Consider the following 15750-nt stretch of genomic DNA (forward strand, 5'->3'; position numbering starts at 1 on the left):
GAAATGACAGTTACACTTTAAAAAGGAACCTGTCACAGTGAAAAACAGTCCAGTCTGCAGACTTCGCCTGGCGGCTTGGATGACAACTCATCCAGACAAGAGTGTTTTTTTTCTGAAAAAACAAACATTAGTGCCCTTCCGAAATGAAGGAAGCAGTCTACAAAAAGAATGTATGCTACAAAAAGACTGCATGCTACAAAAAGACTGCATGCTACAAAAAGAATGCATGCTACAAAAAGAATGCATGCTACAAAAAGAATGTATGCTACAAAAAGACTGCATGCTACAAAAAGACTGCATGCTACAAAAAGACTGCATGCTACAAAAAGACTGCATGCTACAAAAAGACTGCATGCTACAAAAAGAATGTATGCTACAAAAAGAATGTATGCTACAAAAAGAATGTATGCTACAAAAAGAATGCATGCTACAAAAAGACTGCATGCTACAAAAAGACTGCATGCTACAAAAAGACTGCATGCTACAAAAAGACTGCATGCTACAAAAAGACTGCATGCTACAAAAAGACTGCATGCTACAAAAAGACTGCATGCTACAAAAAGACTGCATGCTACAAAAAGACTGCATGCTACAAAAAGACTGCATGCTACAAAAAGACTGCATGCTACAAAAAGACTGCATGCTACAAAAAGACTGCATGCTAGGGTTTGAAAGATATTTCTCTCCTCAGTATTTCTTCTTCCTCAGACATCTTATTACAGAATGTTCTTTATTTCTCGCAACAAGGCTTAAAAAGGTCTGTGCCTTATTACCTTGAAGGTTCAGTTTTCTACAATAACAGGAAATACAATGTTATACACTCCTGTGCCTTCATGGGACTTGCAAGTTGTTTTAAAGCATCTCCTTTGTCCACCATTAGAGCAAGCAGAATTGAAGTTCTTATCTTGGAAAAATAAGTGATTTCAAGCCCTTTAAAGCAGATACCCTTACGTCAGGAACATGGGGGAATTCCATGGTTTAAAGGGGTACTCCACTGGTCGGCGTTCGGAGCATTTCATCCCGAACACTATGCGCGCTCGTGCTGCGAGGGGGGGGGGGGGCGGCAAAAACCCCCTCAATGCAAGTCCATGGGAGGGGGCGTGGTGGCCACTTTGCCCACTTAACAGCATACAAAAAAAAACAAAAAACCTTTACTTACCTCCAGTCCTCCCGTGCTGCCTACAGTGTCCTGCTTTGCGATTCTCCTCCTGAGCTGCTATGTAATGCTTGGGTCCAGAGCGACATCATAGCCCAGCATGGCATACTGACGCTCAGCCAATCACTGGTCAAGGCAGGACATTGCTGCAGCCAGTGATTGGCTGAACAGCAGTTTGACACACTGGCCCCCACCCCCAACCATATTTCGGGTCCAAGCACCACGCTGCAGCTCAAAAGAAGGATCGACTCAGGGACCGAAGTAGTACAATGAGGCACAGTGGGAGCACTGGAGGTAAGTAGGAAGAAGGGGGGGGCGACTAGCTATAACACCCCCCCCCCCCTCCCTTTACACCAGATACCCTCTCTAAGTGGAATTGTTCTTTAAATCCCAGTTACCTAGGGAGCATTTCGGTTTTTATGAAGTCACTCACCTATATAAAGCAGCATATAATAATGTCCCTTCCTACTTAGCTTCATGTAGACATCTCCTACAAATTCAGGCTGGGCAAAGCAAATCTAGGGCAGCTCTGCAGCTACACGTACACAGTAATACCTACAGCTGGATAAAAAAAAAATTCTAATATATATATATATATATATATATATATATATATATATATATATATATATATATCATAGAAAAAATCCGCAGCACTACTCAGCTCAGTCCGTTTAATGGTGCCAGCGCTCCAACCTGATCAGGGTTCCTCGTAATGTAGAAAATCCAACAAGCGCAGCACTAAAATTAAATAAAGTGCATTTATTTGTTCATGTCTCAATACAGCAACGTTTCTGCCCCCTATGGAGCTTGAAAATGGCTCCATAGGGGCAGAAACGTTGCTGTATTGAGACATGAACAAATAAATGCACTTTATTTAATTTGAGTGCTGCGCTTGTTGGAATATATATATATATATATATATATATATATATATATATATATATTCATTCCTGGGCCGGCATTAGGGGGGGGGGCAACCTGGGGAGTTGCCCAGGGCCCCCATCCATTTTGCTAATTTTGGAGGATTTTAGTTTTTCATTTTCATGCTGTGCTCTTTACAGTAAAACTGACAGGTTTTCTTTATTCTGTGGGTCCATACGATTTAAATGATCCCCATATTATATGCGTTTCTATTATTGTACTAGTTTTAAAAAACTCTGCCTTTTTAACAAAATAAGTTTGTTTAAAATCTGACCCCTATAATTTTCTCATTTTTCCATATACAGGGCTGCATGAGGGCTCTTTTTTGCGCCGTGATCTGTAGTACAGTAAGGAGCATGAAGGTGGGCATTATTACACAGTACAGGGCACAAAAGGGGCATTATTACAGTGCGGGGCATTAAGAGGAAAACTATTACTGTGCAAAGAATAAAATGAGCACTGTTACTGACAGGCAGCACTAAGATCACTGTTATAGTATATGCGGGCGCTATTACTGACAGGCAGCACTGAGAGATCACAGTTATAGTATATGCGGGCGCTATTACCGACAGGCAGCACTGAGAGCACTGTTGTAGTATATGCGGGCGCTATTACTGACAGGCAGCACTGAGAGATCACAGTTATAGTATATGCGGGCGCTATTACCGACAGGCAGCACTGAGAGCACTGTTGTAGTATATGCGGGCGCTATTACTGACAGGCAGCACTGAGATCACTGTTGTAGTATATGCGGGCGCTATTACTGACAGGCAGCACTGAGATCACTGTTATAGTATATGCAAGCGCTATTACCGACAGGCAGCACTGAGATCACTGTTGTAGTATATGCGGGCGCTATTACTGACAGGCAGCACTGAGATCACTGTTATAGTATATGCAGGCGCTATTACTGACAGGCAGCACTGAGATCACTGTTATAGTATATACACGTGCGATTACTGATAGGCAGCACTGAGAAGCTCATTGTTATAGTATATGCACGCGCTATTACTGACAGGCAGCACTGAGATCACTGTTGTAGTATATGCGGGCGCTATTACTGACAGGCAGCACTGAGATCACTGTTGTATATATGTGGGCGCTATTACTGATAGACAGCACTGAGAAGATCATTGTTATAGTACATGTGGGTGCTATTAATGACAGGCAGCTTTGAGAAGATCACTGTTAGGCCATGTTCACATATCGGTATTTCCGTGCCGGGTTCCGTAGTGGAATCCGTCATGGAGATTCCGCTGCAGCAGATTCCTGTTGAATTCAACAGCATTCTGCTGCTCTGTGTGGCGGAATTTCCATGCCAGATGTTTCCGGCACAGAAATTCTATTTTCTGTGTCCACACAAAGAATGAACACGTTCTTTCTTTGTGCGGAGCTCTCGCATTCCTGTGCGGTCCTAGCACCGGCAGATTATGCTCCGCAGAGATTCTCCGTGTGGACATTCCATCGTGTGAACATACCCTTATACTATGTGTAGGCACTATTACTGATAGATAAACAGTGATCTTCTCAATGCTGCCTGGGTGTGTGTGTTTATCTGTGTATAAAGAACAAGGTTACAATATTAGGTTAGAACTACAGTCAAAGATCGCCATGTTGAATCGTGCTAAATCTCAGCTAACGTAAGTAAACGTAAACACACGTAGAGAAATCCAGTACAAATCAGTTCTTGCTCTTCAGGTTGTTTATTAAGCCCTTAACACGGCATCATAAAATGTATGGTTTCTGTGATCCTGTGACCATACATTTTATGATGCTGGTTTTGCGCTGGATTTCTCTACGTGTCCTTACAAGATGCTGTTGCTCCACAGCTGTCCATGCACTTTGTTCATACAAAGGGGGGAGCTGAGCTGATTTGCACTAAATGGGGTCACGTTGCGACCCCCAAATTACTGCAGCCACAAATTCATCCTGGATGGAATTATTACGTTTAGTAATGTTGTAGTCACAGCCATTTGGGGTTTGCTCATTTACTCACATTAGCCGATATGCAGCACAGTTCAGGAAGCACAACATAGTGATCTTTGGTCACGCAATCCCGGGGCCCCATTTTTTTTTGCCCAGGGCCTCACTTAGTCTAACACCGGCCCTACTAATACTACCCACCAGGTCTGCATAGAACGTTCTACAACTATGGTCATGGCAGCCCGATTTAGAGAGATAAAATTATTGAGCTGGCAGTTTCATGTCTCTAGATCCTAAAGGGTTAACCTCTGATAATATGATAAATATACAGACAAGCTTTCCATACCTCCCTTATCTAGTTTTGCCAGTCGAAAATCTACAGACCTTTGCTAGCAGACAGTTCCCACAGCTCGGAGGAGGATTTTTCCAGTGATGTTCCGCTCTGGCTCTATTCCGGTGTCTCACATTCCCATTATAGCTCTTTTCCTGTGAGTTGTTCCCCCACCAGGACACCACTGGTTCCAGCAATGCTGCAGCATCTACCTCCAATTCCCTATGAACCCCCAGGCAGGACACCCTAACACCATCTGCAGCACCCACCACTAGCATGCTGTTGGCTCCTAGCAACCGCCATACAGAAGAGCTAGCAATACACGGTGTGCCAGCCTCTGAAGTGGGAGGACAGCCTCACCTCTATCTGCAGGAAGATCTAGAGACACCCATAGGCTTAAAGAGGACATCAGGGTTACCCAACCTGTAACAAAACCACAACTCCCATCATGATGGAGAGCCACAGGTTGGGTTACACCAGCGCAGATCATAAAGCAGGGCAGATGTCCTCCTCCCTAATACAGTGTTTCCCAACCAGAGTGCCTCCAGCTGTTGCAAAACCACAACTCCCATCATGATGGAGAGCCACAGATTGCATAACACCAGTGCAGATGTCCCTAATACAGTGTTTCCCAACCAGAGTGTCTCCAGCTGTTGCAAAACTACAACTCCCATCATGATTAAGAGCCACAGGTTGGGTAGCACCAGTGCAAATCATAAAGCAGGGCGGATACCCCTAATAAAGCGTTTCCCAACCAGAGTGCCTCCAGCTGTTGCAAAACCACATCTCCCATCATGATGGAGAGCCACAGATTGCATAACACCAGTGCAGATGTCCCTAATATAGTGTTTCCCAACCAGAGTGTCTCCAGCTGTTGCAAAACTACAACTCCCATCATGATTAAGAGCCACAGGTTGGGTTACACCAGCGCAGATCATAAAGCAGGGCAGATGTCCCCAATACAGCATTTCCCAACCAGAGTGCCTCCAGCTGTTGCAAAACTACAACTTTCAGCATGCTGAGAGTTGTAGTTTTGCAACAGCTTAAGGCACTCTGGTTGGGAAACGCCGCCCAAACAAGATAGTAAGTATGCCAATGTCAAAGATCTGCCTCAGTAGTTGCTGAGGAACTACAACTCCCAGCACGCCCTGGTAGCCAAGAGTCGCAGGCAGCATGCAGATCACTGCATTAGCTCTATGACCTGACATGACCTATTTTGGTGGTTATCTTCAGTACTGGCCACTAATAGCCCCTGACTACCAGCCAAAAATCGAACATGTCCAGTTCATTCCGAGCTGACACCAATACAAAAGATAGTCCCTGTGCACAAGGTGACCACCAGGTGTTGGTGGAGTTTTGGCATTTATTGAGTTTCTCCCCAGAATTCCGCCTAATGTACAGTCACTTGCCGTGAGGAGGCTTCTCTGACAGGATTTCATCAGAGCTGGCGGGCTGTATACTGATAGAAATGGAGGACCGGCCATTACCGTTATAAGGGGCACACACAGCATCCTGAGCGCCTCGGTCTTACCTGCCTCCCGGGTGACTGGCAGCGGGTCATGGAGAGCATCCGATGGTGCCTGGGCAGCAGTTCCAGAGGTTTCCTGAAGTCGCTCGGTGATTGGCTGCCCGGGACTTCCCCCATCCTATCGTCCACCCACCCTCCCCCAGCTCCTAGCCGCCCGCTGAATGGCCCAGATGTGGTCGATGTAAGGGCCGCTCTGATTGGCCTAATCACTGGGTTCTGACTGGTTAACCCCTCCGTTGCCGCTCGACAGGTCCAAAGCACATGGGGATGAAATGTCACAGGGCAGTGGCCGACGACAGGGGGCGCTAGAGTCTGTCTAACCAACTCATATGTCCTGCTATGCTCAAACGTGGACAGGTTGTTAGACTGCACAGCAAGCAAAGAGTTAAACGTAGGTGAGGAAAAAACTGAAGCGAAAATGAAGCCTGGAAAATCTAGAGAGACGAAAGAACAATTGTATATGCTTTTTGTTCCATAGGGGGAGAGGAACAGTGGTACTGTTGCCAGGGGGCCACTGACAACTCATGGGGCCCCATGGGCAAAAGAGAATCATGGGGGTCCCATGCGCTTCTGTGCCAGGTAGCTCCGCATCATCAACCAATGAGGAGGCTGATGCTGGCCGATATCTGGCATTAAAACCCTTAAAGGGGTACTCCGGTGGAATTTTTTTTTTTTTTTTAAATCAACTGGTGCCAGAAAGTTAAACAGATTCGTAAATGACTTCTATAAAAAAAATCTCTATCCTTCCAGTACTTATTAGCTGCTGTATGGTACAGAGAAAATGTTTTTTCTTTTTGAATTTCTTTTTTGTCTTGTCCACAGTGCTGACACCTGATGCCTGTATCAGGAACTGTCCAGAGTAGGAAAAAATCCCCTTAGCAAACCTATGCTGCTCTGGACAGTTCCTGACAGGGACAGAGGTGTCAGCAGAGAGCACTGTGGACAAGACTAAAAAGAAATTCAAAAAGCAAATAATTTCCTCTGTAGCATACACCTGCTAATAAGTACTGGAAGGATAAAGATTTTTTTTTAAATAGAAGTCATTTACAAATCTGTTTAACTTTCTGGCACCAGTTCATTAAAAAAAAAAAAAAAAAAAAGTTTTCCACCGAAGTACCCCTTTAACCCCTTCACGACCCAGCCCATTTTCACCTTCAGGACCTGGGCATTTTTTAAACATCTGACCACTGTTACTGTAACCCCTTTCCGCAAATGGACGTGTATACACGTCCAATACATTTTCTATCACCATGTCCGTTGGCATGGTGATAGAAACGTCATCTCAGCTGTCCTGGACAGCTGACCGATGACACTATGCAGCAGGGAACCAATCAGACTGGTCCCCTGCTGCAGATCGTTGTCAGTCAGTCAGTTAGTCACTGACTAATTACAATGACTTGCGGGGTTCCGGGCTGATCGGGTCTCTGGTGACCCGATCACCCGGAAAATAGGGATGATCGGAGCAGTCAGAGACAGCTCCGATCCATCCTGAGTGATAGGAGCGAGGTGGCAGCTGCTTCTAAACCCCTGCCATTGGTCGTTAGGACTAGCGACCAATGGCAGGAGGGGGGGGGGGGGGCGGGATCTTAGTGGTGAAATCCCCCTCTGCCCCGCCCCTGGATGTTGGGGCAGAGCGGGGGGAAGATGGCGGATGGTCCCGGGACCAGCTATCATGTCCCGGGCCCGGCGATCGTGTCGGGACCCAAGGCGGTATCCGGACCGACAGCGTGGGACCAGCGGAGGCAGCGACGGACGCAGCAGTGAAGATCAGCGGTAAGTGATCTTCACTGCTGCGTTCCAGGAGTTGCCAAACTACAACTCCCAGCAAGCCCAGACAGCCCAAAGGCTTTCTGGCCATGCTGGGAGTTGTAGTTTTGCAACATCTGGAGGCCCGCAGTTTGGAGACCACTGTGCAGTGGTCTCCAAACTGTGCTCTTACAGATGTTGCAAAACTACAACTCCCAGCATGCCCAGACAGTCCAGGCATGCTGGAAGTTGTAGTTCTGTAACATGTGGCCCTTCAGATGTTGCAGAACTACAACTCCAAGCATGCCTGGAGAGTCTGGGCATGCTTGGAGTTGGAGTTGAAGTTATGCAACATCTGGAGGGCTACAGCTTGGACACCTCTGCACAGTGGTCACCAAACTGTGACCCTCCAGATATTGCAAAACTAACTCCCAACATGTCTTTCGGCGGTCTGGGCATGCAGGGAGTTGTAGTTTTTCAACAGCTGGAGGCACCCTTTTTGGGAAACACTGAGTTAAGTAACAAACTCAGTGTTTGGCAACCAGTGTGCCTCCAGCTGTTGCATAACTACAACCCCCAGCATGCACGGACAGCCAAAGGGCATGCTGGGAGTGTTAGTAGTATGCCTCCAGTTGTTGCATAACTACAAGTCCCAGCATGCCCTCAGTTGTCACTGTATGCTGAGAGTTGTAGTTTTTGCAACGGCTGAAGGCACACTGGTTGTGAAGTTTGTTAGCTAACACAGTGTTTCGCAACCAGTGTGCCTCCAGCTGTTGCAAACTACAACTCCCAGCATGCACTGATAGACTGTACATGCAGGGAGTTGTAGTTTTGAAACAGCTGGAGGCACACTGGTTGCAAAACACTGAGTTAAGTAACAAACTCTGTGTTTTGCAACCAGTGTGCCTCCAGCTGTTGCATAACTTCAAACCCCAGCATGCACGGACAGCCAAAGGGCATGCTGGTAGTTGTAGTTTTGCAACAGCTGGAGGTTTGCACCCCTCCCCCCCATGTGAATGTACAGGGTACATTCACACGGCCGGGGTCTACAGCGAGCTTCTTGCTACAAGTTTGAGATGCAGCAAGTTTTCCGCCGCAGCCCAAACTCCCAGCGGGAAGCTCGCTGTAGACCCCGGCGGTGTGAATGTACCCTAAAAACACCACACTATACTACATTACACAAAATAAAAAGTAAAACGCTACGTACACATACCCCTACACAGACCCCCCCCCCCCCCCCCAAAATAAAAAATTTCTCATATGACACTGTTTTCAAAACGGAGCCTCCAGCTGTTGCAAGACAACTCCCAGTATTGCCAGACAGCGATTGACTTTCCAGGCATGCTGGAAGTTTTGCAACAGCTGGAGGCACCCTGTTTGGGAAACCCTGCCATAGGGTATTTTTGGTATCGGAGGCAAGTGTCATTCTTGCATCCGGTTCCGTCCTTATGCAAATCCCTTATTTAGTCCTCAAATGCTCTCTCACTTCAGAGCCCTGTCGTATTTCAAGGCAACAGTTTAGTGCCACATATGGGGTATTTTCATACTCAGGAGAAATTGCCTAACAAATTTTGGGGGGCTATTACCCCTTGTAAAAATGTAAAATTTGGGTGAAAACCAGCATTTTAGTGGGAAAAAAAATTATTTACACATCAGACTTTAACGAAAAGTCGTCAAAAACCTGTGGGGTGTTAAGGCTTACTGGACCCCTTGTTACCTTCCTTGAGGGGTGTTGTTTCCATAATAGTATGCCACGTGGATTTTTTTTGCTGTTCTGGCACCATAGGGGCTTCCTAAATGTGACATGCCCCCCAAAAACCATTTCAGAAAAATTCGCTCTCCAAAATCCCATTGTCGCTCCTTCCCTTCTGAGCCCACTACTGCGTCCGCTGAACACTTGACATCCACATATGAGGTATTTTCTTACTCGAGAGAAATTGGGTTACACATTTTGGGGGGATTTCTCTCCTTTTACCCCTTATAAAAATACATAAATTGGGTCTACAAGAACATGCGAGTGTAAAAAATGCAGATTTAGAATTTTCTCCTTCAGTTTCCTACTATTCCTGTGAAACACCTAAAGGGTTAACACTTACCGAATGTCATTTTGAATACTTTGGGGGGTGCAGTTTTTATAATGGGGTAATTTATGGGGTATTTCTAATATGAAGACCCTTCAAATTCACTTCAAACCTGAACTGGTCCCTGAAAAATTCAGATTTAGAAAATGTTGTGAAAAATTAGAAAATTGCTGCTGAACTTTGAAGCCCTCTGATGTCTTCCAAAAGTAAAAACTTGTCAACTTTATGATGCAAATATAAAGTAGACATATTGTATATGTGAATCAATATATAATTTATTTGGTATGTCTATGTTCCTTACAAGCAGAGAGTTTCAAAGTTCGAAAATTGCAAAATTTTCAAATTTTTTATGAAATTTTGGAATTTTTCACCAAGAAAAATTAGAATATGTAGTAGAATATGTCACGAAAAAACAATCTTGGAATCAGAATGATAAGTAAAAGCATTCCAGAGTTATTAATGCTTAAAGTGACAGTGGTCAGATGTGCAAAAAACGCTCTGGTCCTTAAGGTGAAAATGGGCTTGGTCCTTAAGGGGTTAAACATTAATAACTCTGGAATGCTTTTAGATATCATTCTGATTCCGAGATAGTTTTTTCGTGACATATTCTACTTTATGTTATTGGTAAAATTTCACTGATACTTGTATCCTTTCTTGGTAAAAAATCTAAAAATTTCATGAAAACTTTGAAAATGTTGCATTTTTCTAACTTTGAAAGTCTCTGCTTGTAAGGAAAATGGATATTCAAAATAAATTACATATTGACTCACAGATACAATATGTCTACTTTATGTTTCCATCATAAAGTTGACAAGTTTTTACTTTTGGAAGACATCAGAGGGCTTCAAAGTTCAGCAATTTTCCAATTTTTCTCAAGATTTTCAAAATCGTACTTTTTCAGGGACCAGTTCAGGTTTGAAGTGGATTTTAAGGGTCTTCATTTTAGAAATACCCCATAAATTACCCCATTATAAAAACTGCACCCCCAAAGTATCCAAAATGACATTCAGTAAGTGTGTTAACCCTTTAGGTGTTTCACAGGAATAGCAGCTAAGTGAAGGAGAAAATTCAAAATCTTCATTTTTTACTCTCACATGTTCTTGTAGACCCACTTTTTTTTAATTTTTACAAGGGGTAAAAGGAGAGAAATCACCCTAAAATTTGTAACCCAATTAAGTAAACACCTCATATGTGTATGAAAAGTGTTCGGCGACAATGTGATTTTGTGATGTGAAGGAGCGACAATGTGATTTTGGAGAGTGAGTTTTTCTGAAAGGGTTTTTGGGGGGCATGTCCCATTTAGGAAGCCCCTATGGTGCCAGAACAGTGGACCCCCCCCACATGTGACCCCATTTTGGAAACTATACCCCTCATGGAATTTAATAAGGGGTGCAGTGAGCATTTACACCCCACTGGCGTTTGACAGATATTTGAAACAGTGGACTGTGCAAATAAAAAATTTTATTTTTCATTTTCACAGACCACTGTTCCAAAAATCTGTCATACACCATTGGGGTGTAAATGCTCACTGCACCCCTTATTAAATTCCATGAGGGATGTAGTTTCCAAAATGGGGTCACATATGGATATTTATTGTTTTGCGTTTATGTCAGAACTGCTGTAACAATCAGCCACTCCTGTGCAAATCGCCTCAAATGTACATGGTGCACTCTCCCTTCTGGGCCTTGTTGTGCGCCCCCAGAGCACTTTGCGCCCACATATGTGGTATCTCCGTACTCGGGAGAAATTGCATTACAAATTTCAAGGGTCTTTTTTTCCTTTTACCTCTTGTGAATGAGTATGCGGCAACACCAGCATGTCAGTGTAAAAAAATACATTTTTATACACTAACATGCTGGTGTAGACCCCAAATTCACCCCAAAATTTGTTAGGCAATTTCTCCAGAGTACGGCGATACCCCATATGTGTCCCAAAACTGTTGCCCTGAAATACGACAGGGCTCCAAAGTGAGAGCGCCATGCGCATTTGAGGCCTAAATTAGGGATTTGCATAGGGGTGGACATAGGGGTATTCTATGCCAGTGATTCCCAAACAGGGTGCCTCCAGCTGTTGCAAAACTCCCAGCGTGCCTGGAAAGTCAATGGCTGTCCGGCAATACTGGGAGTTGTTGTTTTGCAACAGCTGGAGGCTCCGTTTTGGAAACAGTAGTGTACCAGACCTTTTTCATTTTTATTGGGGAGGGGGGCTGTGTAGGGGTATGTGTATATGTAGTGTTTTTTACTTTTTATTTTAGGTTAGTGTTAGTGTAGTGTAGTGTTTTTAGGGTACAGTCAGACGGGCAGAGGTTCATATCAAGTTTGCTGCTGGGAGTTTGAGCTGCAGCGCAAAGTTTGCGCCATCTCAAACTTGCAGCACTCACTGTAAACCTCCTCCCATGTGAGTGTACCCTGTACATTCACATTGGGGGGGGGGGGCAAACATCCAGCTGTTGCAAAACTACAACTCCGAGCATGCCCAGACTGCCCAGGCATGCTGGAAGTTGTAGTTCGGCAATATCTGAAAGATCAGATGTTGTCGAACTACAACTTCCAGCATGCTTGGGCAGTCTGGCATGCTGGGAGTTGTAGTTTTGCAACATCTGGAGGTCCACAGTTTGGAGACCACTGTATAATGGTCTCCAATCTGTGCTCTTCCAGATGTTACAGGGAGTTGCAGTTTTGAAACTCCCAGAGGCAGCGGTGAGATCGCTTTACGGCGATCTCACTGCTGCCAATGAAGATGCCGCCCTGCTGCTGCAAACTCACCGCGGGGACGCACCACCGCTGGGACCGCCTGGAGGACGCCGCTCGCGCCGGGACCCCGCATGGCCGGCTAAGTGATGGCGGGGGACTGGTAAGGGACACTTAGCAGAGCGGTGTGAGTCCCGATCCCCGTGATCAGGACTCACACACCGCGCTGCTAAGTATTCTCATAGCGAAACGCTGCTATCAGATAGTCAGATTTGACTAGCTGATAGCAGCGATCGCTTGGGGGGTGGGGGATGAACCCCCCCGTGGTCGCATGGTAAGATGGCTGGCTATCAGTGATAGCCACAATCTTACCGGGCGCTGCGGGATGCCGCGAGTAGCGGCAAAAATGTTCATGACGTACCTGGTACGTCATGGGTCAGGAACACCTTCCCACTCATGACGTACAGGTATGTCATAGGTCGGGAAGGGGTTAAAGAGTACCTCTCATGAGCTTGTTAAATTTTATAATCCTCCCAGTTCACTTCCCCTATCATGATAAACCACCCCGCCTTTGTTTTTATTATCTTCTAGTTTTCTTCCTTGATATTGCTCTGTATTTTCTGCTCAGTCAGATTCAGATTTTCAAAAAAAAAAGTTAAAAGTGATTAAGCCCCTTTCCTAATAAAAGTTTAAATCACCCCCTTTTTTTACCATAAAATAAACAAAAAAACAAAACAAAAACATGTTTGTTATGGTAGCGTGCTTAAATGTCCAAACTATTAAAATATATTGTCAATTAATCCGCACAGACAATGGGGAATATGTAAAAAAAATACCAGAATTGCTGGTTTTTGGTTACTTGATATACCACAAAAAAAATTACCCTCATAAATCCCTGTATATGGAAAAAAAAATAAAAATTATAGGAATCAGAAAAGGACAATTTTATGCATACCAATTTTCGTACAAAAAGCTCTATTTTTAGAAAAAGTAGTAAATTAAAACTATATAAATTGAATATTGTTCTATTCCTATGGATCTGCAGAATAAAGATAATGTGAAATATTTATAAAAAGTGCACTGTGTAGAAATGGAAGCCCCCAAACTTTACAAAATGTTTGTTTTTTCAATTTTGTCCCACAAATTATTATTTTTTGTTTCATCATAAATTTTGTGGTAAAATTATTGACGTCATTACAAAGTACAATTAGTGGCACAAAAAATAAGCCTCATATGTCTCTATAGGTAGAAAACTGAAAGCGGAAAGAATGAAGAAGAAAAAAAACTGATGTCATTAAGGGGTTAATATACACATACATTAGTATATATATATATATATATATATATATATATATATATATATATATATGTGTGTGTGTAAATATCCCTCCTTCCGCCCAGGATTTAAGGGGTTGTTGCCAACTTTCAAAGTCTTTATTTAACCCTTTCCCCTATCCACTCCTGAGGTGCCCAACAGGGTACTAGAGCCATCATTTATATTCCTCACATATGTGGTGCACATTTCAGCGTCTCCCAACCAGGGTGCCTCCAGTTGTTGAAAACTCCCAGAGCCGAGGAACGTGCTCTCGAATCACCCAAAGTGCAAGAAAAAGTGCAAACGTGTTACACTAAAAAAAACATGCACAGAGGATGCGGTCTATCGCAAGCCCTTCTCCAAAAGGAGAGAGGCCCCCCAACAAACCTTACCCTTCGCCTCCAGACCAAAAGGTACTTGCGAGGTCCCAGGTTCGATGTCCCTTTTCACCGAAGCTACTAAGGGACCACAAATGCTCCCGGCATCCCCCTTGGCATTAGCCAAGGTATCTGCCAGCAGAGCCGATAACGGTAGGTACTCTGCCAAAGCAGGAGTGCCCGGGGTGTTTGCAGGGAGGTGCGGAACCTATTGGCCACACACACCTCCCCTAGACCGACAGGAGGGACACCCAGAAGGGCTACCGCATCCTGACAAATCCAGTGGACACACAACACGCAAAATGTGACACAGTGAGACAAAAAGGAAATAAATAAGTGAATGTGTCCAGATATACTGCCCGGACATCCGGCCGGATCTATAAAAATGTCTCTGATCCTAACACGAAGGCCGGGAATCAAGAGGTGAGTACCACAAGGTGAAGAGATTATGGTGCCTGTGCTTCCACTCAGTGAGCCAGTACACCCAGTGAGTTTCGGCACCTCAGGGTCACCACTCCCCGAGGCACAAAAGTACCTCGGCTCTAGACCCTCTCAGCCTCATGGCGAGACCCGGAGGAAGCAGGTCACATCAGGGCAGCTGTCGGGCTGATTGCTCAGAACTAGCCCCGGAACACCCCATAACACCTGCTTCCTACCATGCAGCACCCATCCCCACCAGCTCCAAACTGGCGTCGCCTGCCACCAGCATGAAACTGATAAGAACAGATACTACACTTGATCTTAGCCAAAAGGCCGAGAAGAATGCCCAGACAGCCATAGGCAGACAGCTGTTTCGAGGTGATTGCCTCTCAACAGTACAGAGCAGGAAAGAATGGATAAGTATTCTCCTTAGGGAGCACCACTTCTGGTGTATGGAGATTCAAAAAAGGCCATTAGCACTCCACTGGCTTTCTGGGAAAAGGAATATGCAAAGCAGCTCATCACACCACCTTCACAGGTAGCATTCCCTAAAATCAGCTCTCAGTTTCTGAGACTCCGTAATTGGAGCTAAAGCTGATTTTAGTGTACAGCAGTGTACAGGAGTCAGGAGACCAATAGCAGACATCCCCAGTGTGCAGCGTCCTAAGGGACACAGAGTTAAACTCTTTTGCTCCTTCTAGGGGCTCGTTCACACGGCCGTCTGCCTCCGTCAATAAATGCCGTTCTGCAATCCGTTTGATAATTTTGGAAACGGGATGCAAACGGCTGTAAAATAATCCCATGGATGTCAATGGGATTTTTTTACATTCCTTTAATCACCTGTTTGCTTCCTGTTCCGTTTTTTTTTTTTTTTACGGTGGAAAAGATGGTGCATGCAGTATTTTTTCTCCCGTCAAAAATTTACGGAATAAAAAAATATTAAAAATGTAACATTGAAGTCTATGGCAAATGGATGAGCATATAATGTCATCCGTTTGCACCTGGTTTTTAATATCCATCTTTGAACCATTATTACTTCGGAGCAGGCTCAGAAGGAGTGAAATCAGCAAACTCTTGCTGTGCTGCGGGATTACTACTACTCCCATCATGGAACAGACTTGTTTTCATGATGGGAGTAGTAGTTTCCAGGCTGTGGGAATCTAGATTAGTGCTTGTACTACTACCTTCTTCATGGAACAGAGTCTGTTCCATGTTGGGGGTAGTAGTACAAGGGCTGAGGGATTGATCGCATCAGGTCT

General features: G+C 44.6%; 1 protein-coding gene and 1 pseudogene across 4 annotated transcripts in view; both read right to left on the reverse strand.

Moving 5' to 3' along the window:
- The window catches only part of CAMKK2 (calcium/calmodulin dependent protein kinase kinase 2), a 102926-nt gene extending 96921 nt beyond the window's left edge, over positions 1-6005 (reverse strand). Inside the window, exon 1 of one of the 4 annotated variants that reach the window (XM_056534628.1) lies at positions 5866-6005. The gene's annotated coding sequence lies outside the window, so the exon portion shown is untranslated. Of the gene's footprint in view, positions 1-4387; positions 4601-5743; positions 5837-5865 lie in introns of those variants that run through there. The other 3 variants (XM_056534601.1, XM_056534624.1, XM_056534606.1) reach the window with 3 other exon arrangements.
- An 8740-nt stretch (positions 6006-14745) lies between these two features.
- LOC130343206 (U2 spliceosomal RNA) lies at positions 14746-14836 on the reverse strand (annotated as a pseudogene).
- Between the last annotated feature and the right edge of the window lie 914 nt (positions 14837-15750).

This window comes from Hyla sarda, chromosome 1 (genome assembly GCF_029499605.1).
Source record: "Hyla sarda isolate aHylSar1 chromosome 1, aHylSar1.hap1, whole genome shotgun sequence".
NCBI classification, from domain to species: Eukaryota; Metazoa; Chordata; class Amphibia; order Anura; family Hylidae; genus Hyla; species Hyla sarda.